Source organism: Eptatretus burgeri, chromosome 1 (genome assembly GCF_056783735.1).
Source record: "Eptatretus burgeri isolate ZD-2024b chromosome 1, Ebu_testis_v1, whole genome shotgun sequence".
NCBI lineage: Eukaryota > Metazoa > Chordata > Myxini > Myxiniformes > Myxinidae > Eptatretus > Eptatretus burgeri.
Window position 1 is genome coordinate 62,270,477 of NC_140961.1, and position 24,255 is coordinate 62,294,731.

The 24,255-nt window shown below is 33.8% G+C and overlaps 1 protein-coding gene and 1 pseudogene across 5 annotated transcripts in view; both read left to right on the forward strand.

The window, feature by feature from the left end:
• LOC147034590 (uncharacterized) overlaps positions 1–24,255 on the forward strand; it is a 170,480-nt gene that overhangs the window by 13,677 nt on the left and 132,548 nt on the right. The gene's annotated exons all lie outside the window — the stretch shown is intronic.
• Positions 9,027–9,946, forward strand: LOC147034591 (uncharacterized; annotated as a pseudogene).

Here is a 24,255-nt window from a genome sequence, read left to right on the forward strand (position 1 = left end):
CCCTGAAATTCAAGTAGTTGTAAATTTACTTCCTGATAAAAAAAACTTTTGTATATCTCCTCCGAGTTTGTGTTTGGAGATTTTTTTTTGAACTACACACCGAACATATACCTTTTTGTATAACCCTGTTATTTTTACTTTTAATATATGAAATATTTTTTGTATTAGTTTTCTTTTTACATTTGAGACAATAACTCATTTATTTATGAGAAAAATTCCTGCAGAGTGAAAAACCTTTTTAGTTTCCAGCATGCACATTTGAATCTTAATTTTTAAAACATAAAGAATCCTGAGAAATGTCTTCACTCTCTCCTCCATTTATTTAAGAAAAAAAAAATGAAAAACTTGAATTAAAATGAATATCTTGTTGATGTCAATAGTCTTGTCGAAAGTATTGCAAATCGACTTGTCAATTCTTTGTTTTCCTCCTCATTGGGTTGTTATTTTCTGTAATACCAGCAATCTTTTTAAAATCTCACTGGTTTCCGTATTTTGATATTTATTCATTCTCTCTCTTTCCTCCCTCTCCTCCCTCTCTCTTCTCTCTCTTTTCTCTCTTCTCTCTCTTCTCTCTCTTCTCTCTTTACCTTCTCCTCCTTCTCTTTCTTCTCTCTTTCCTCCTTCTGTCTCTTCTCCTTTTCCTCCTCTTCCCTCTCTTCTTTAACTCCTTCCTCATCCCTTACTATCCTAGAATCACTTACACCCCATAGAATATCATACATATATTCATTAGGATTTCTTGTTATTCCTGTATCCAAAATATTTTTTTTTTTACAATAGGAAACCAATAAAATTTCTTTTGAATTTCTAAAAGAGCCTTACCTTTTCTTAACTTTATAACTTTTTCATTATTTAACATTCTAATTCAATCTAAAGTTGTCGGTTTATCAACATCAGCATAATGCCAATCTTTTATTGAAAATACCTCATTCTTATGTTGTTGAACAGATTTATTAAAATACAGAATACCCTTTTCTTGAAGGTATGCTTGGACACAGAAATGATAATTTTCTTGAAGCCTTCTTGCTGTCATTTATGTCTGAGAAATATATGTTAGAATAATATTATGGCACGAAACACCTCCCCATCTTCCCATCGTTAAATCATTTTGTATTTCCTTACTTATTATATATAAACCTGTTTTTCTGGTTTCATGATAGAAACTAGGGCAAAACCATTTTTATATTTACCCTTATTAAATTATTTTATTTGTTGTTTACTAATCGTGGCTCCACAAATCTAATTCTCCATACCAAGTGGATAATATTCTTCCTTACCAGACTGATTTAATTGTTCCAGGTCTTTTAGGTCAATTTTAAATGACCAATTATACCCTAAATCATTCATATCATACCCCCATTGTTCTATTCTCATACAAACGATACGCCCTTCTTTTAAAAAAAAATATCTTAATTTGAACTGTGAATTTTGTATGACCTGGAGATCAAATCAACACTTCTGTATCTTTGGAATACACGGCCGTTTTATTTAAGGATATATATTGTGATAAATCGCTTAATCTCACCAAGTCATTCAAGTCAGTCGGGCTTGGATAATTTTTTAATTTATAAGAATTTTTTAAATTAATATTTTTGGTTATATTATATTTATATCGTTCAGCCTGTGCCTTTGTGTAATAATTTGATAAATCAATATCCACTTATTGGGATACTCCAAAGATAGAAACATCTTTACCAACACAAGTCATTTATATTAGATTAAAAATAATGTCATAATTTTTTTTATTTTTGTTGAGTTGAAATAACACATATAGACATAATTGACCACATCACTTGGAATTTAATTCTTGGACTTGAAATGTTTGATAAACACCTTACTGTAAGAATTTTATGACTTCATCAGGTGGTGGAAGACCAAAACTATCAAAATAAGATTTGTCTTGACGATTAAAAATACAAATCCAATGAGAACCGTTCCCATTGATTTGTTAAAGGTGATTCTAAAGAAATATCTGAAACATGTAAGCCCAGGAACACTCTTTTTCAAATAACCAATGCATATTGTTTTGCTCACTCATTGAACCTATAAAGATTTGTTCATTCTCAAATTCCTTCAATAGTTTAACTTTCTTTGCACAATAATCCCCATCTAAAATATTGAAAAACAAAACATTTGAATCATTGTATTTTTTAAGATACCCCTTTTGTGCCATTACGAAATGATAAACTTCTCTTAATGCTCTTGTTTGACCACCTCCTGAGCCACATATCATTTTGAGATTATAATAATTTTTTTTTTCATTCTTCAATTGATAACCATCAAAGTTTTCAGTCCATTCAAGGATCTTCATTTTTTTTCTTTACATCCTCTAACTTACTAGTTTTTAAATTGATTCGCTTATTTGTTTTATTTACCTTTGTTTTAGTGATTTTTTCAATAAGACTTATTTGATATTTTTCACATTCATTATGTTTTCCATTTATATACCAAGACTGAGATTTTCTCCACTCTTTAGTTTGATTAATACTTGGTTTGACCATTTATAGATTGCGAAAAAACGTGGCGGTAGCCCTGAAAAAACCCTAACCCATCTTCCCATCTTTAAAATACAATCTATTCTATTCACTCTATCATACAATATCCATATGGAACACAATCTATTCCATTATCTAAAATAAATCTCTTATCACCATAGGCTCCTAATGCCTTTTTATTTACTTCTTCACTATATATGTTATGTTTATAACTTCTTATTGTATTCATTTTCCTATATTCTTCTTTCTTATTCATCAAACAATTATAATAATTTCTAAAAGTTATTGATTTCTTCATTACATATTTCTTTATTCCCTTTAACCTCTTATCAATCTGATCACCATACTTATAAGCATATGCCTTTGCTCTCAATCCAATAAACTCACTCATTACTTTTCCACCCAACTCATCCTTAAACTTACCAATAACCTTTTCATTCTTTTTGGAAAATAACTCACTCTTCTTGCTGAAATTACTTGTATCATATACTCCAATATTTTTCTTCATATCTTTATAAACATCATCAGTTTTTATATCGAGGATAAAACTATCAGTGTCCATATACAACAATGAAACATTTTCACCATAATCTTTAAGTCATTATACAAATAATCATACATCAATATCTTTGATAAATCAAGAACTGCTGTTCCAATATAAATTGGTTTATCCATTACAATACTTTCCTTTTTCATATGAATTGCAGAAAAGTTGTGTGAAAAAAACCTCCTCTCTCTCAAAACTTGGTTTATTTATCAATCTCAAAGCTTCTTTCCAAAATGTTGCGAATCTAATGTTTTGACTGTTTCTAACATTTTCCATAGTCTTTCCAAATACAGCATTATTCATGAATTTATAAAGGTCCCTTTCAAATTTTACTTTTGTATTTGCTCTCATATCTGTATTGAATTGAATATACTTTTTCACCCAAGGACTTTGTTTAAATTTTAAAACTCTATGAATTTTAGCTACTCTAAATCCTTCTCTCAAAAACTGTTTTAAGCTTCTCTGATGCAAAACATATCCCTCTTTATCATACAATGTTGTTAATAACTTTTCTGTTGATTTGCCTTTAATACTAAAACTTTTATGATAATCACTGAACCATTCTTTCTTTGGGGTTTCTTTCTCACATGCAAAGGGAAGGTCTTTATGCTTATTATGAAGATCACTCGGGTACCTCAAATCAACTTCAAAATAATAACCTTCTTCTTCATCATTCAATTCCTCTTGAGAAGAAATAACAATATTCATCAAAGCCTTTTCATAATCCTTTTCTTCCACCCACTCTAATTTAGCATAAGGCAGAGATTGAAACATTGGCCATCCATACAAATTATTAGCATCAAAATACATCAAATAATTACTATCTTTTTCACTATCATAATTTGGAAGATATTTATTATTTGCTTTAGCATATCTTTTTGAACATACTTGTGATATTCCACCTCTCTTGGACTTCTCAATCATCAAAAGCATATCAACATCACTGATTAAATCTATATCTTGTTTTGTCATTTTCAACATTGCACTCCAAGCTAAACCAGGAGCTGTGAAATAGTGGGCAGGATCTAATCCATAACAATTTTTATTATGACAGAGTGATCTAAAAGCTTCAAACACATCAGCTAACAATAAAACATCTGTTTTTAGATATAAATCATGATATTCTCCAAGGTTCTTTATCTTAAATATTTTCCGTATTTCTTGTGCGTGTTTATATTCCTTATCACTTATCTCTTCTTCATAAAGGTTATCACTTATCTTTCTTTTGAAGGAAGTTGTGTTTCTTTAAATCTCATAAATGAATCCATATAATCATAAGGATAAATTCCCTTACTTGTAAGAATTTTCTATTTACTTTGAATTTCATTCCTTGTTTGAATTTCCTCTCTCGTGAGAATTCCTTCTTTAATCAGAATTTCATCTTTAATCTGAATTTCCTCTTTAGTTAGAATTTCATTCATTGTTCGAATTTTCTTTATAATGAGAATTTCATCTTCAGTTAGAATTTCTTCATTAATTAGAATTTCCTCTTTACTTTGAATTCTCTCTTTAATCTGAATTTCCTCTTTAGTGAGAATTTCATCTTTTGGAAAGAATGAATTAAGATTTGGAAAAGAGTCTGTGGAGCTTAGATTTGATGCGAGGTAGGCTAGTGGTGTTCCCATAAACTTGTAAGAATCTAGAAACCTAATACGAGTTAAAGGTTTTGTGAATATCATTTTTGTAAATGAAATATAGTTTTGACTTGTGTTTGTTATGGCAGAAATATTCCCTGGTGTTTTTGAAAGTTCATTTATAAATAGATGTGTATCATAGTTGGTGCTGTTGTGAAGAAAGACTGGAATAAAAGAAGGTAATTTATAATTAAGATTACAACAGGAATGAGCGGTACCTCTATATTTACCAGTAAGATGACAATGATCCCTAACTTTAGACTCCTTAATTTCCCCCTCACAAATATGACAGACATTGTTCTTTCTAAATTCTAATTTTTCTTCTTTGGTTAATTTCATCGGTTCATTTGTTTTTCATTAATTTAGTGAGTCTTATACAATCCTTTTCTCATCGTTTTACAAACTCTTGTGAAGCGTTTTTTTCCACTATAATGTTCAAGTTTGTTATACTTTTCTCCAACAGATGATTTGATATAATAACAGAAACCACAAGGAATATGTTTTTGATATTTATTTGTTTCTGATTCTTTTGGATTAGGAGAAGCAGTATTTATCTTTTTAAGAATACATTCAAAATCAGCGTATATCACAAATGGGTGCATGATAGATTTATTATAATCTTCAAAAGAAATCTTTTCACCAGGTTTCGGCATTGTAATTACAGCTGATTTATGATTACTACAATATTTTGAATGCTGTTCCAATCGTTTTTTTTGTATGAAATGAATTAAGACATCGCTTACAAGGAGATATTTTGTTTGCTGCTCTGAATACCTGAGAAGAGATTAATCTTGATAAATTATTTATGTATGTGTCATGTGAATTATTTCCAACACTAAAATATAAAAGATCAATGTGTTTCTTCATTTTTATAGTTGTTTGAAATTTTTAATATTTGAACTTTGTTTGTATCCGTTAATCCATATACATTAATAGAAAGATTATTCTTTTTCTCAAATTTAGGAATATCTGTTAGTGGCATTGGGAATTTAAAATTTTTAATGTCCAAGGTATTCTCATATTTCATATATTGTTTTACTCTTTCTGAATTACATTTTGGTGGATGAAAGTGAGCAAGAACAGACCAGAGAAAACATTTATTTTCATTGTTCTTAATATTAACAACTGCCTTCTTTAGTTTTATTTCTTTTGGTAATTCAATATAAGAAGAAGCTTTAAGAGGGTTTGATTTTAGAATGTGTATATCTAAAAAGATGATTTTTTTAAAATTGAATCCACTTCCTACTTCTGTATTATCAACATCCTCCTCTTGTTTTGATAGTTCTTCATAAACCCCACTATTCAAAAAATCTTGAAAAGATGTTATAACATGAAGATCTGTTCTCATATAAGGAGTTTGTTCTTCATCTTGTCTTTTCATATTCATTTTCACTCCCATATAAAAGTTTAAAGTTTTCATTTCGTTTAATGTCTTTTTAATAACTTTTTCAACATCAGGTTTCACTATTTCAATTGATTCAGCTATTGATGATGGTCCAGGTTCTCCAAATTGAAAAATCCTTATTTTTATATGCCCTTTAAATGCCCCATCAGTGTTTTCAATATAATAGTCTCTTTTTACTTTAAACTCATTTTTCATGTGTTTTTGTGATTGAAGATGTTTATTATAACTTCTCTTCAAAACATCCTTTGAACAGATATCACAATGTTTTCTTTCCAACTCAAGAGGAGATATTTTATGAAATAGATTAAATGTGTGTTTGTTGGTTCAGAGTTGTTTTCTATAATGTTTATATCTGTGATTACAAACATCGCAGTATGTTGTATTCACCATATTTATATAATACATCTTTGCTTAAACTAAAATTTTCTTGAAGAAAATTTCGTTTATTTTACAGGTGAATCTGTGCTTAAAACCATTTTATCCTACAACTTTTTCACTTAATAAATACACTGTTTCAAGACACAAAAGACAAGTTTCAATCAATCTCTTCATTTTGTAAAGATACTGAGAAATATGTCAAGGATGTAAAATTGAACAAAGATAAATATAACAACTATTGGATAAAAACAATTATGGTAAATAATATGAGTTCTTCAATTTCCTTCAGTGAAAGGGCTTTTAGTATACCTGGTAGAACATCAATTAAAGTATCTCTAACAAAATTTTCTCCTCTCCTTCTGGTAATATATTCAAAACTAGAAAAAGCAATGAAACAAGAAAAAGTATCAAAAAACAAAAACCTAATGGATGAAGCTTTAGAAAGAAAAGATAAGACCATCTGTAATATGCAAGGAGAAATTTGTATTTTTTTCAACAACCCTAAAGATGTAAATCCTGATGAAATAAAGGATGTAAATATATCAGGTGAAATGACATTTCTTTCAATAGTAGTTAACGATCATTTTAAAATCACTTTTAATATAAAAAATGTTGTTGTTGAATCTGGTAATGAAAAAAAGTATATCGATATCGATGGTAATATTATTAAATATCAGTCAATATACAATTGAAAGTATAGATGAATTTCAGTTTAAGTAAAGTTTCACTTTATAAATATGCTAGACTTTCCTGATTCTCCATATGACAAATTTGAGAATTGTCCTGCGTGTGAAAGACGGGGAGTAAACACAGAGTCAAAAGCCTATAAACAATGTATATTCTGTGATTATCTTCTAATTAATGATAATAAAAAATATAAAAAGGAAAATAATTATTTTAGATTTACACCAAAAATGAATTACTTTACAAGATTGATTAGGGAAATGAATGTAAAGTACGAGGGTGATAACACACCTTTCCTTACAAGGGAAGAAACTGAACGTATAAGAGAAATGATCAAAGGATTGTTGTTAAAATATTATTCATGGATGTAATTTTCAGGGAAATATCAACACAAGATATTGTATAAATAAAATAATGGATTATCTTGAAATTAAACCTGAACTAAGGATAAAATATAGAGTTTCTAAAAAAGCCAATAATAAATTAAATAACCTGTTTTCCAAATATATAAATGAATGATTTTTTACCCATTTGGGAAAATAAGATAAAATTTAACAACCATAAAAATCTCCCAAATTCATTAAGATGTCTCATAGTTGGTTCAAGTGGATGTGGAAAAACCTGCTTACTTTTAAAGATGCTCCTCACTCCCAACTTTTTAGATTATGATAATTTAATAATTTTCACAAAGTCGAGTTTTCAACCAGAATATCAACTACTGTCACAAGGTTTTAATGCTGGTCTTCAAAAAGAAGATGTAATCGGTTTATTTAAACGTCAAAAAAACCTAAATGATTATAACATTGAAGATATAATTCAACTATTTTGTGATACACAGAGATATAAAAAGAAATCAAATCCTATAACTTGTATTCTTAGTGATAATACGGATGATATACCGTCTCCCCAAGATTTGGATAAATCAAAAAAGAACCTCGTTATCTTTGATTGTGTTAATGAGAGAAACGAAACGGTAATGGACAGCTACTACACAAGAGGGAGACATTCTTCTTGTAATTGTATTTATCTTAGTCAATCGTACTTTCAACTTCCTCGTCGTTCCATCAGAAACAATGCTAATACTTTTATTTTATTCAAGTTAATTTCAATAGATATCAATAATTTTTGGAGAGATAATTGTTCTACATTATGTAGTAAAAAGAAATTTGAGGATTACATGAAGCACACGACTGAAAAATATAAATATATTGTTGTGAAACAAGATGAGATATTAAGGGATATATTTTTTGTTTTATAAACAATTACATATATAAATGACAACTATCATTGTAAATCTTGTGGGTAAATCTGATTCTGGAAAAAAAACTTTCATAAATCAAGGTTCTTGTGTAGTACAAATGAGAATATTGTAAATTTACTTGAAAAACACCCCGTGATACGCATTGTATCAACAACAACTAGAGCAATAAGACCTGAAGAAGTAAAAGGTGAAGATTATCACTATATTTCAGTGGAGGAACATATGCGATTGAGGAATGAAGGTCAAACATTTGAGGAGGTTTCTCTTGGTACAACAAAATATTCACATTGTAAGAGTGAGTTAAGGAAACTAAAATCTGGTGGTCTTGGGATATTAGAAACTAATCCAGAAAAAACCAGACAAATTATTAAACATCTGAGCGGAGTGAAGATTTTATCATTCGGTTTTGATGTTGATGAAGAAACTCATTGCAAACATATGAAAAGCAGAGATGCAAGTATTAATGAAGAAGAAATTACAACTCGCATTAATGTTAATAAAGAATTTGATGAAATATTTAAAGAAAAGGATTTATTTGAACACATCTATTTGAATGATGAAGAAAAGGAAAATTTCCCTGTTGATCTTTACAATTCATTAAATGATATTTTACAATAAATAAATGGATGCAAAAGAAAGAGCAAGAAGATTTAAGGAACATCAAGAGTTGGTTTCAAAAGTTGTAAAACAACAGGAAGACATAAAGAAGAAACGCAGACAGAAACTAACGGGCGAAGAAGCATTTGAAAGAAAACAAGAGAAATTTTTTAAACCACTTTTAAAAACTTCCCAAGAAAAAATGAAAGATATTTCCACAGTTCCCACAGTAGAATATACTCCTAAAAAACTTCAAATGTTAAAAGATTTTGATCAAATGACGGAGGAAGAATTAGAACATTTAGGAGAATTAAAGGTATATGATGATGAAGGTTTATTTCAACAACTGGAAGAGATTAATCGACCCCCTGATTATATTGTGAATGCTCTTCAAAACAATGAATATTCAGCGGATTCAAAAACCAAAGCAGGACTCATTCCAACAGAACAACCAGCAATATTCCATCTTGTTCAAGAAAAGGTATTGATATTTAATGATGAATTAAGGTTCTTGGGTTCTGCTCAACCCCCTGTTAAACTAACTCCGAGATTAATGTTTCTTCTCACAAAAGATGGAAAACAAGGTTCAATTGTGATGGATGAATCAAAGTTTATTGATAAACCATTGGATATGAAAAATAATGATGATAGAGTATATATTGATCTGCTGAACACTCTAAATTATAGGTTTAGTATTTCTAGTAAAAGTAGGAAAAATGAGAAGGACAAACACATTATTCAGGCTTTAAGTATCCTTGGTTCAGGTATTAGTTTTCTTCCAAATGACCCATGGCAATTAGTTAATAGACTGTTATTTTTGTTAGGGGTAAGAAGGCTGGAAATAACAATTGTTTCAATGAAGCATCAGCCATTTTAGACCAGTTGATGAACATGAAAATAATTAATAAATATCAATATAAAGACATTTTATCTCACATTAAATAAGATGAGAAGCACAATCCTTAGTTTCAATTTCACAACAAGCGACCACACATCTTCATTCCCATACCCACTACAACTTGACCCAACAAAAGAATATGAGGCATCTTTATTGTCCATGGAAACTTATAATACCTTATTTAATATAACTGATAAAAATGACAAGTTTAGTAATAATCCCGGAAGTGGATACAAAACGATAACGGTCTCACCCGGAGCATATGAGATTTCTCAAATATCTTCCGAAATTGCTCGTCTTATGAAAGAACAGGGTGATGAACCAAAAAATATTGTTATAGACATTCAAAAACATTCTTCAAAATCAACGATTAAAGTTAACAATAACTACAAGGTTGATTTCACAATTGATAATTCATTTAGAGAGTTATTGGGTTTCTCCTCAAAAAAGATTGAAACAAATGGGACGTTTTACAGTGATAATGTCATTCAAATATCCTCAGGAATAAATTCGGTGTTGATTCACTGTGATTTGATTGATGGTGCTTATAATGATGGAAAAAAAAACAAATGCAATATTTTCATTCAGCGCATACTCAACCCCAATTGGTTATAAATTCAATATGGAACCCAAAAATTTGGTTTATCTCCCTGTGTCAGGAAAAACCATAAACAGAGTAAATTTTAGGATAACCAACCAAGATAATCATATGATTTTTTTAATGGAGAAGTTATATCCATCAGAATTCACCTACGTAAAGTTTTCCAATTAATAAATACGATGGTTATTGTGAGGAAACACGAGTTGGGAAAATATAAAATAATTACAAGGGATGGGATGTTCATTTCCCCATACTACAAGGGTGAAGGGATGTATCTTGGTAGAGGATACTATAAACCTAAGAGACAAAGGGGTGTTGGACATCAATTTAGAGGAGATGGGATAATTGATACTCTAATGGGTATTGGTTCAACTATTCTTAAACATAAAGATCTAATTGGTTCAACTGCTTCTGCTGTGGGAAATGTAGCAGGTGTTGTAAAGAGCAAAAAAGATGCCCAGAAGGAATCTCATAAATTACAAGCAATAAAAGAAATTAAGAAAGGCAAAACTCAGTTGTCCCCCCAAGAACGACAGAAAATAATTCGAATACTTGGTCAGGGTTTCAAAAGTCTTAACATCTTTTTTCCTAAATAAATACAAGTATGGAAGCAATTGATAGTATCTATGATTTGGATGATACTATTATTATCTCAAACTCCACTAAAAAAGAAGATTACTTCAAGGTAAATGCAATAACTGGAACAGACTGGAATACGAATGGTACAAAAAGTTTTGAAATAAATAATCAACAAACCTATTTGAATCTATCCGAAAGTTTCTTGTTGTGCAAATTTAAATTCACTAAGGCTGCGACTAACACAAACGCTACACTTGTAAATGATTTCTTCTGGAAAATGTTTGATAGTGTGCGTTTGTATATTGGAACACAAGAAGTTGAAGCGGTTGATTATGTCTCTGCTGTATCTGAAATGATGAAATTTACACTCTATACATTCAGAGATAGAATGGGAAAGGGGTCTGTCGAAGGTTTTATTCCTGATATGTCAACGGGAACAAACACAGACCCTGGATATACTCAAAGGAAAGGAGCGTATAATGATGCAAAAGCAGAAAATAGTTTTACTGATGCAGTTCCTCTTGAAGGTATATTTCGATTTTGTGATCATGATAAAGTTCTGTATAGTCTTAAAATTAGATTTCAACTACAAAGGAATGATAATGAAAATAGATTGCTTTTTGGTGTTGGTAATGCTTTTGGAAATCAGAATAAATTTGTAATTGAGGAAATGAGTTGGTATATCAGTGAATATACTCCTAATCTTAAAACAGAAGAGATGTTGAATAGAAGACTTAACTCAAAGAAACCACTCAGTGTATCATACCTCAAAAGAAGATGTCAACACGTTAAACTCAACGAAACTACTTTCACGTGGAATTTGGGTGTTCTGGAAGGAAAGCCACGATATCTGTGGATCATTTTTAAAAAGCCAGATGGTGATACTGCGACTGATAAGAATAATGCAAAGGTGAAACAACTTCGCGTTTCTCTAGATGGAACATTTTATCCACGAGATAGATTGGAAATTAATTGGGAAAAAAATGATTTTGCTGAAGCATTCAAGTCTTACCAAAAGGTGTGTGAAAGTAATGGAAATAAAGAACCTATTTTGGATATGACAGCATTTAAAAGTTTGTATACAATCTATGCGTTTGACCTGAGCGCTCAAAAGGAAACTATAAAGTCTAATCGACTGGATACTTCAATATACATTGAAGGAGGAGAGAGTGAAGAAGTTGATACATTTTGTTTGCTTTTGGAAGAAACAGAATTACAGATTAATACAGATAATGGTGTGATGATTAGTCTCACATAATTTTTTGTTAAATAAATGAGTGGCAAAGTACCAACTTGGGTATATGTTAATCAAATCAATCTTCATAAACTATCATCTTGTGTTCAAAATCAAAAGCCTTGTACGATTAACGTTGATACAATTCAGAGAAAAGGAGCAGTAAGAATTGATCTTTTGCTCACAAGAGAACAGGTTAAAATCTTGAATGACACTGGCTCACTTAAAATTAAAATGACAAAACCAATGTTGAAAAAATATTCAATCAGAGAGATGAGTGGCGTATTTCTCCCATTTCTAATTCCTTTATTTGCTGGTTTAAGTGCGGTTGGATCATTGACGGGTGGTATTTCAACAGCGGTGAAAACTGCCAACGAAAGGAAGGCTCAACTCCAGGCTCAAAAATAATTGGAAAGACATCACAAAGAGTTGGAGAAACAAATTAGTGGAAGTTGTGTAATTGTAGATTTTGCTGAAAAACTTGAAGGTCTGCCTGATAAAGCGAGATTGTTAGTTGGAGATATGCTTTCTTCTATAGCACAAGCAGGTGTAAAATTAACGAAAAGAGGTAATGGATTATATCTTTCTAATAAATAAATGAGCATTGATGAGTGGTTTAAAGAATTTGGAAAGAATACAACATCAAATTTACAACTTGTCAAATATTGTAAGAAATTAAAAATTCATAATGTGGTTATTTATATGAGAGATGAATTAACAAATGCGCCGAAACATACAAAGAATATTAAAATGAACTTAGAAGATAATAATGGGAACGGTTCTCATTGGGTTTGTATTTTTATAGTCAAGACAAATATTATTTTGATAGTTTTGGTCTTCCACCACCTGTTGAAGTCATAAAATTCTTACAGAATGGTGTTTATCAAGCATTTCAAGTCCAAGAATTAAATTCCAAGTGTTGTGGTCAATTATGTCTATATGTGTTATTTAAACTCAACAAAAATAAAAAAAATTATGATATTATTTTTAATCTAATATAAATGACTTATGTTGTTAAAGATGGTTCTATCTTTGGTGTATCTCAAGAACTGGATATTGATTTATCAAATTATTACACAAAGGCACAGGCTGAACGACATAAATATAATATAACCAAAAATATTAACATGAAAAATGCTTATAAATTAAAAAATTATCCAAGCCCGACTGACGCGAATGACTTGGTGAGATTAAGCGATTTATCACAATATATATCCTTAAATAAAACGGCCGTGTATTCCAAAGATACAGAACTGTTGATATTATCTCCAGGTCATACAGAATTTCTTAGTTCGAATTAAAATAAATTTTTATAAAGAAGGGCGTATCGTTTGTATGAGAATAGAACAATGGGGGTATGATATGAATGATTTAGGGTATAATTGGTCATTTAAAATTAACCTCGAAGATCTGGAACAATTAAATCAGTCTCGTAAGGAAGAATATTTTCCACTTGGTATCGAGAATGAGTTTTGTGGGGCCACGATTAGTAAACAACAAATAAAAGAATTTAATAAGGGTAAATATAATAATGGTTTTGCCCTTGTTTATATCATGAAAACAGAAAAAATAGGATTATATATAATAAGTAAGGAAATACAAAATGATTTAACGATGGGAAGATGGGGAGGTGTTTCGTGCCATAATATTATTCTAACATATATTTCTAATACATAAATGATAGAAAGAAGGCTTCAAGAAAATTATAATTTCTGTGTCCAAGCATACCTTCAAGAAAAGGGCATTCAGTATTTTAATAAATATGTTCTACAACATAAGAATGAGGTATTTTGAATAAAAGATTGGCATTATGCTGATGTTGATAAACCGACAACTTTTGATTTAATGAGAATGTTAAGTAATGAAAAAATTGTACAGTTAAGAAAAGGTAAGGCTCTTTTAGAAATTCAAAAGAAATTTTATTGGTTTCCTGTTGTAAAAAAAATTATTTTGGATACAGGAATAACAAGAAATCCTGATGAATATATGTATGATATTCTATGGGGTGTAAGCGATTCAAGGATAATAAGGGATGAGGAAGGAGTTGAAGAAGAGAGGGAAGAGGAGGAAAAGGAGAAGACAGAGAAGGAGGAGAGGGAGAAGAAAGAGAATGAGGAAAAAGAGAAGAGATCGAAGGAGGAGAGGGAGAAAAAAGAGGAGGAAAAAGAGAAGAGAGAGAAGAGAGAGGAGAGGGATGAAAGAGCGAGACAAAATAAATATCAAAATATGGAAACCAGTGAGATTAAAAAAAGATTGGTGGTATTACAGAAAATAACTCAACCCACCGAAGAGGAAAACAAAGAATTGACAAGTCTATTTGCAATACTTTCGACAAGAATATTGACAACAACAAGATATTCATTTTAATTCAAGTTTTTCATTTTAATTTTTTTCTGAAATAAATGGAGGAGAGAGTGAAGGCATTTCTAAGGATTCTTTATGTTTTAAAAATTAAGATTCAAATGTGCATGTTGGAAACTAAAAAGGTTTTTGCACTCTGCAGAAATTTTTCACATAAATAAATGAGTTATTGTCTCAAATGTAAAAAGAAAACTAATACTAAAAATATTTCATATATTAAAAGTAAAAATAACAGGGTTATACAAAAAGGTATATGTTCGGTGTGTGGTTCAAAAAAAAAAATCAATTTATCTCCAAACACAAAAGAGGAGGAGATATACAAAAGTTTTTATCAGGAAGTAAATTTACAACTACTGGAATACCAGCGGAATTACATGTTCCAGGGTATTCTTTCTGTGGTCCAGGCACAAACTTGGATAAAAGATTAGATGAGGCAGACAATCCTAAATCCTGGAGTAAACCCATCAATAGAGTTGATGAAGTGTGCATGAGACACGATATTGATTATGGGAATACCACAACGTTGGAAGAAAAGCATGAAGCCGATAGAGAAATGTTGTATAATTTGTCTCTGATACAAAATCCAACCTTGAGAGAAAAAGTTGATCGGTTCATTGTGAAGAAGATGATCAGTGCTAAATTGAAACTTGGACTTGGAAATTCAAAAAACTTATAGGCTCTAATGATGTCATTAAGACTGAAGAGCAATTAGCTGATGAATTACATAAACCAATATTCACAAAGTTTCAGAGAAGGAAAGTTTATTCCAAGGAAGTAGATTATATCTGGTCTGCTGATTTGATTGAACTCAATAATGATAAGGGGTACAAGTATGCTTTAACCGTTATTGATTTGAGGAGTAGATACGCATGGGTTGTACCATTAAAAAACAAAACAGGTAATACTCTTATGTTAGCCTTTCAACAGATATTTAATAAAAGTAAGAGAAAACCTAAAAAATTGTGGACTGATGAGGGTAGAGAGTTTTATAACAAGACATTTATGAATTTTCTAAAAAATAACAGTATTACATTATACAGTACCTTTAATGAAGGGAAGGCAGTTGTTGTTTAACGTTTTAATCGTACCTTAAAAGAGAGACTATATAAAAAATTCACACAACTCGGTTCACAACAATGGTCATCTTTTATTCAGGATATTGTGGATAAGTACAATGACACGATTCACACGTTAACAAATATGAAACCATCAGAAACATTTACAAAATTAAAATATGAAAAAGAGATTAATGTCAGAAAACCTAAGTTCAAAGTTGGTGATATCGTAAGAATATATAGGTGGAAATCTCATTTTGAAAAGGGTTATATTAAACGATGGACGAATGAACTTTTTAAAATTGTTGATGTAATAGATATGGTTCCTTGGACTTATAAGATATATGATTTGGAAGGGGAAGAGATTTTAGGTTCATTTTATTCACAGGAATTACAAAAGACAAAGATAAATTGAAATTTTTTGACTCCGCCCCTTTTTGACTCCGCCCACACAAAACCCACCCAAATAAACCCCACCCCACACAAGCTCCACACAAACCCCACCCCACACAAACCCCACCACACACAAACCCCCCACAAGCTCCACACAAGCTCCACACACACAAACCCCACACAAGCTCCACCCATATTCATCATATTCACATAATTAGTGATTAGTTAATTCGTTCCCCACACACAACATGTTTATTTAATTAAAAAATTATCCACACAAGCTCCACTCATCCACCCATCCACCCATCCATTTATCCACACAAACCTCATCCACATAAGCCTCATCCACATTCACCCCTCCCACATAAGCCCCACCGAAGCCCCGCCCACATACACCCTGCCCACATAAACCCTGCCCACATGAACCCCTCCCACACAAGCTCCACCCACATAAACCCTGCCCCCACAAACCCCACCGAAGCCCACCAACATAAACCCCACTGAAGCCCCGCCCACACAAGCCCCACCCACATAAACGCCCTCCCACAAGCCCCGCCCACACAAGCCCCGCCCACACCGAAGCCCCGCCCACATAAACCCCACCACACAAGCCCCACCCACACAATCCCCACCCCCTCATCCCACCCCCCTCCTCCCCCCTGTGCGCCCCCACCTTTGACCCACCACCTCCCTCATCCCACCCCCACCCTTCCCCACACAAACACATGGGGAGGGGAGGGGTGGGATGAGGGGGTGATGGGTCATTGGGGGAGCGCACCTACCCCCTCCCTCTCCTTCATGTCTTGATCCTTTTTTTGAAATTCAAAATCAAGTAATTGTAAACAAAACAAATATAATTAATCAAAATTGAAAATATTAAATATTCATTTGCGAGAATGTATAATCTTTCCCAGCAATCTTCTTCAGATGTCTTGTGATTTCGAAACTCAGACACCATATTCTGTTTTGAAACAAAAAGTGGATAATAATTAGGTTTTATAAAGATAATTACATGGTAATATGAGTAAGCCTGGTGTTGGTTCTCAGTTCAAGCCTCGTTGACCACTGAATTAACACACCAGGAGGCCGACTCAGCCTGTCATCCTTCCAAAGCCAATAAAATGAATTCCAGTGTACTGGTAAAACCGCGTCCAAACTAATGATGCAACCAACATAAGACGACATTCCAAAGAGAGAGTGATATTAATAAAAGAATAACTAAATAATAATTCAGAAACATTTACCTCCAGAAAATCATGTGTTGTACCAGATTGCTTCAACAGCTGATGTTGTGTGAGCGAGCTGAAAAAAAAAAAATAATGAGTGAAGGGTATAGATGGAGAGACAGACAGAGAGAGGTAGGTAGAAAGACAGACAGAGAGAGAGATACAAAGAGACAGACAGGGAGAGATAGAGAGAGACAGACAGGGAAAGAGACACACACACACACACACACACACACACGCATATGTATATATATATATATATATATATATATATATATATATATATATATATATATATATATATATATATATATATATATATATATACATACACACACACACACACACACACACACACACACACACACACACACACACACACACATATATATATATATATATATATATATATATATTTATATATATATATATATATACACACACACACACACACGTGTCTCGCCATTGGTTTAATTCATTCGAGATCAGGGGCCGTGATAAGACTTCGTACCAGTCATTATAAATGTTTTTCAATTCTCTTCTAAAATCATTGACCTCTTCAATAAGAGCATTCATTTGATGCACCTCATCGTGATATGTAAACTCCACTTCTTCCAAGGACCTGCCAGGAAAAAATATATATTTTCGCATTATCACGATTTAATTTATAATCAATTGCTTCATTGTTCAAAGAGGAAACCATACACAAACTTTCCAACTTTGTAGTGAGCTGTTATCTTCATCGGAAGAGAGTGAGTCCATGTCTCAGTTTTTTTTTACCATTGGTACAAGATGGCAAAAAGATCAGAGGCCGTGAAAAGACATCGTGTCAGTCATTAAAAATGTTTTTCAATTCTCTTCTAAGATGTTTGACCTCTTCAATAAGAGCATTAATTTCATGCACCTCGTCGTGATATGTAAACTGCTCTTCTTCCAAGGACCTGCTAAGAAAAAAAAAAATATATCAGAATTATCACGATTTAATTTATAATCAATTGCTTCATCGTTCAAAGAGGAACCTATACACAGGCTTACCAACTTTGTGTTGAGCCGTTTTGTTCGCGGAAGAAAGATCGCTCATGTCTCAGTTGTAAAAATGAAAATCCCGTCTGGCAGAAACTTTGTCTGGCGAATCACGTATAAGGCAACAATGAGATTGCTTAATCATTGGGTGTGGCCACAGGAAATGACGCTTCGGGCGAGACAGCTTGGAAAATAACTCGGCGATATATTCTCAAATTGTATGAATCATTTTTAAAACATACTTAAAATGCCCTTAAATGATTTTGATTAAACATGTTTAAAAGCCTGTTCGTGTTCTGAGATAAAATAGAAACACGAGGCCTTGTCTCAGAGAATAGTTCCTATTTTTTCACAGCATGACTGTCCAAAAACACTTCCTCATTCACACAGCACGACCGTGTCAAAAAAAAAAACACTTCCTCATTTTCATGACGCGAACTGAAAACATTTGAAACAAAACTTTTTTTATGGCGTGGTTTATGTACAAAAATGATTTCAACTCGGGCGGTGGCCAGATGAGATCATTAAGAGAAGTTTATCATTTCGTAATGGCACAAAAGGGGTATCTTAAAAAATATAAAGATTCAAATGTTTTGTTTTTCAATATTTTAGATGGAGATTATTGTGCAAAGAAAAGTAAACTATTGAAGGAATTTGAGAATGATCAAATCTTTATAGGTTCAATGAGTGAGCTAAACAATATGCATCGGTTATTTGATAAAGAGTGTCCCGAGGGTTAGACGTTTCAGATATTTCTTTCGAATCACCTTTAACAAATCACATTACCACTTTAGTACTTGAACAAATCTTTATCTTATTGCATGGATTATTAAAAAAAAAAAGTGTCCCCAGTTTAAAAGGAGAGACAAATAAATATACCTTAGGATAAAAAGGGGGTTTATTTTTCGGGAAAAAAAATATGAATCGCCGAAAATCCCCCATTCATTTACATGGGGAAAAGTGAGCCAGAACCAGTATATTCACCCTACTCATATATATATATATATATATATATATATATATATATATATATATATATATATATATATATATATATATATATATATATCTGAGAACATGTATATGCACATGCAGTACACATGTTATTCTCAGTTACGCACATCTGTGTGAGATTTCACACATACAACAGACACATCACACATACAAACAGACCAAAATATGTAAAATTCCACATCTGTGTGACATCATCTTCATCATAAAAGTCAGCCACAAAATGACGTTTATTTAATTTGTAAAACGAGTGTTTATTCGAAGTGTCCTCTCGTTTTTCAATAACTCGCTTTGCTTGCCAAAAAATGAAACGGTAGCTGTAAATGGGGGAAAAAAGAAACGCTGTTGTGATATAAATATGTGCAGTACATTGCTGAAGTCATATCATCTATCTATAATTCCAGCAATGTCTGTGTGTGTGTGACCGCTGTTTCTCGACAACCACTGGTCCGATCTAATTGAAACTTGCCAGGTATGTTGCTGGTGACCTGGGGATGTGCCTTTTCACGGTTTGATATTAATCGGACAAGTGCTTCCCAAGTTATGGCCATTTATTTACCAAACCAATGACAAGACACGTTGTTGCGTGGGCGTGGCCGATGGGGAAGGGAAGCTCAGCCGCATTCGCCATTACGGGTTACAACGTACGGACTTCCGGAGAGTGATGACTTCGTGTATTCTAATAATTTCTCGATTTCTTATGCGCATTTATAGATAAACACAATGCCGCAAGTTATTATCGTGTTCATATGAGACGGTGCATAAATTTCAGTAACATCAGAGTGCTGGTTTGCTCCGAACCATGAAGTAATTTTTTTTCTCTCTCTTCTCTTCTGTTTTTGTTTTTCCTTGCAATGACATTGTGAAAAGGCAAAATCAGTTGTTGCTAATTGAATAATTTGCCATTAAAACCTAAATTGCGAATCATCGTAACTGTGATATGGGAACTTCCGCGCCACACACGTACGGGCACGCGAAAGCGAAGAAACGGCCTGTGTGGTTGTTGTTTGTTTCTCACGGTTGGAATATTTGTTTATTAATTTTCCTCTTTTTTTACAGGCATGTACTCGTAGTAAATAATGAAGAGAATGTAGGGACATTCTGTATTGTGTCGTCAAAGAAAAGGCTGGCCCAAACATACGTTTCAGGCCTTCAAATTCATCAAATTTGTGAGCCCATCAGATTAGCCCCCTTAACCCCACCCAGATGAGCCCCTTTTACCCCACCCAGGTGAGCCCCTTTGCCCTTCCTTCCCTTTGCCAGTGCCAATCTCCGTGGGCTCACTAATTAGACCTACGCTTATGATACCGACTACATGCACCCTATAATTGTATATTTTACACGATTTAATCATATTCAAATGAAAGAAATATGATAAAGGTTAAAAAACATTTTTTGTACAGTTTCAGTATTCTGCTTCATGTAAACGACCCATGTCACACTTGAGCACGTTTTGATGGGGGAAGACTCTGGGTGTCTTCTGTTTCCAAGCAGCTAGGTAGTGCTTGCCAAGCCAACCATTCCTTATCAACGGTTTTGAATGGAGTGCTTGCTTGAGTGCTTAAGCCACTTGGCGAGCGCTCTACAAGAAACCTCGGGTCTCTCTCTCTCTCTCTCTCTCTCTCTCTCTCTCTCTCTCTCTCTCTCTCTCTCTCTCTCTCTCTCTCTCTCTCTCTCTCTCTCTCTCTCTCTCTCTCTCTCTCTCTCTCTCTCTCTCTCTCTCTCTCTCTCTGTCTCTGTCTCTGTCTCTGTCTCTGTCTCTGTCTCTGTCTCTGTCTCTGTCTCTGTCTCTCCTTTTTCGCCCCTCCCTGCGCTCTCTCTCTCTCTCTCTCTCTGTCTGTCTCTGTCTCTGTCTCTGTCTCTGTCTCTGTCTCTGTCTCTGTCTCTGTCTCTGTCTCTGTCTCTCTCTCTCTCTCTCTCCTTTTTCGCCCCTCCCTGCGCTCTCTCTCTCTCTCTCTCTCTCTCTCTCTCTCTCTCTCTCTCTCTCTCTCTCTCTCTCTCTCTCTCTCTCTCTCTCTCTCTCTCTCTCTCTGTTGCATCATTCGTTGGGATGCGGCTATGCTGCTGATGCAGTGTTTCCCTTACCAGAACACTGGTACTCATTTTGCCGACCTCGGAAGGATGACAGGCTGAATCAACCTCCTGGTGTATATTAATTCAACGGCCAACAGGGCTTGAACTCAGGACCCAAGGATCCCAAGCCGCCACCCTAACCACTAAGCTAACACCAGGCTTGCCTGGTGACTGAACACATCCTAAATACTCTTGGCACGTTTTCTAACGATCAACAATGAGGCGATTAACGAGTGACGGCCAATGAATCTGTTAACGATGGTCATCTTTCCTTTTCCCTTGTTTTTTTTTCCCAACATCTTCCCTTGACCTCCTCCCTCCCCACAGCAAAACACGTCCACCCACCCAACGACCTCATTTGGTCTATTTGAATGCATTTCCTCTTTACTGCGAGGACTATTTGTGAAACGAGAGATTTTGTATTGCACTATCAAATGTCAGAAGCAAAGCTCTGTCGTCATACCTTAATTCGAGAGCGAAAATGGTGGAATAGTCAGGTGGAAGGATAATGCACCACTGCAAGTAAACAGTACACACTAGCATCACCTTCCCATGTTTCCTCCAACGAAATACAACCATTGCCTTCCCTCACAATCCCAATTCTTACGCCATCAACTATTGTTTGCTTTCCTCGTGAGCTCCGTATCACACTTCACACCCCTTCCCATTAATGTACCAAAATAAACACCTGCATTCCCGAACACTGTTCTTATTGTTAACCGAGCTCTAACTGTGACACTAATTATCCAAGTGCAATAACAACCACCCACCAAGGGGTGCATGATATTCAATCAGGTACTATAAGTTCAAGCTTGGACTTTCCATAATTGTATTCCATTGACCGAGCTGCTTAGTGGATGGTGAAAAGCCACCAATTATTTGCTCTCTCAATAACTCCACCCATAGAAGGTGCACGGAGTTTTATGTTTTCACCTCTGTCTGTTTGTTTGTCTGTTTTAGTGCAGGATATCTCAAAAAGTTATTGCCGGATTCGGCAAAACTTGGTGGACAGATTGTGTGTGTGACAAGGAAAAATTGGTTCGATTTTGGTGAAAATCCGGATGCGGATCATAAATTTTTTAAACTGATCTTTCACAGTTGAGTGATAGGGCTAAAACGATATATGACAGATGATATCTCAAAAAGTTATCGACGGATTCGGACGAAACTTGGAGGATGATTAGGTTAGGTGACAAGAACAAGTGGATTACATTTTAGTTCAGGTCCGAATCAAGATCTGATCTATCAGTAGGATACAAGACATAAACTAATCAGACTGGCAGATGCCTGCGTCTATCGAGTCCACTTCTAGTTCCTCCATTGATTCACAGCTAACCCCGGGTTCACCATCTTGAGCTATTTGTCATCACAAGTCTTCTTGCTACCTCTTGCCTGAAATAGTTAATTAATTTATATCAGTGGTAATATGTCGTTGGTGGTCAAAATGAGCTTCTTCTCTGTTCGACACTGATTCAGCTATTGGCTCACTGCTGAGACACAAATATTCTTCCTTTCCTGTCTTATAATAACAATAATACGGTAATAACATTAATTCATATGCATCCTGTGGCTGCGTATCTGCATCATTTTTGGGGGCATGGCTGTGCCAATGATGCAATTCCCCCCTGTTACCAGCATGTTGATACTCAGTTTGCCAACCTCAGAAGGATGACAGGCTGAGTCAACCCACATGATGTTAATTCAACAACACAACGGGCTTGAACTTAAGACCCTAAGATCTCAAGCCAACACCAGGATTAAAGAAATGATGATAATATGAGTTGCCTCACATGGAATTTCGATGAAGAGGAGGGCAATAAGCACATCAGAGCCTGTTATATTATTACCGATCTATGGTTGTTTGCCCATGGTCGATCCTTTTCATAATTGTACTTTCATACTCAAGATAACTTTGGTCTGATTTGAACAGGAAACCTGGTGTTGGCTTCATGGTTAAGGTGACTGGCTTAAGATCTTAAGATCTTAAGATCTTAAGATCTCAATGACATAATGCTTGAATTGCTTCCTTTCAGCAGGGTTTTGGCTCTGGAAAAAAGCCCTGTTTGAGTTGCCCACGATTTTCATTAAGATTCGGCCGATATTGTGAAGTTCGTCGAGTCTGGCTGAACTTCACACTCTTTGCGGGGAGTCCTATCCTTTTTCGGACTTGAACTTTAAAAGTAGCTTTGAAAGGACTTGTCGAATGGAATCTACCGTTTGATCCTTTCTTCTTCGACAGAAATTCGTGAAGAACTTTCAGGAAGCTCCACTTCGAAGTCATTTCGTTTTTTAATCAAACACAAATGTGACCGTGTGACTGTCTTGAGCTTTTGTTTCCGATTGGAGCCGCCGATGTGTGAAACGATCCCTGCTGTGTGCCAGACACCGTGCGTACATTTTCCTTTCCCTTTGCACATAATACTTTGCCATTTTTTTTTTATTATTCTTTGAAGCAATTGCTTGCACGGCTATTTTAGTAATGGGTAGAGATAAAGACTTACACAATGTCACAATGTGACAGTTACAATTTTCAATGGGGTGTATAAGATGATGTGATGGTGCACAAAATGCAAAAAGGGAGGTCTTATTGCTTATCGAGCACACACAAGGTTGTGGGGTAATAGCATTGGTGATGGCACAGCTGTGCCACTATTGCAGTACCCGATGTATGTTGGAACAGGAATTTGAAATTTGGCAATTGTGCTGGCAATGGCTCACCTACATTTCACAGAGGACACCATTGCATCTTTAACGTCGACCAACTAACGTCGGCAGATGGGACGCCCAGATTGGCATCCAC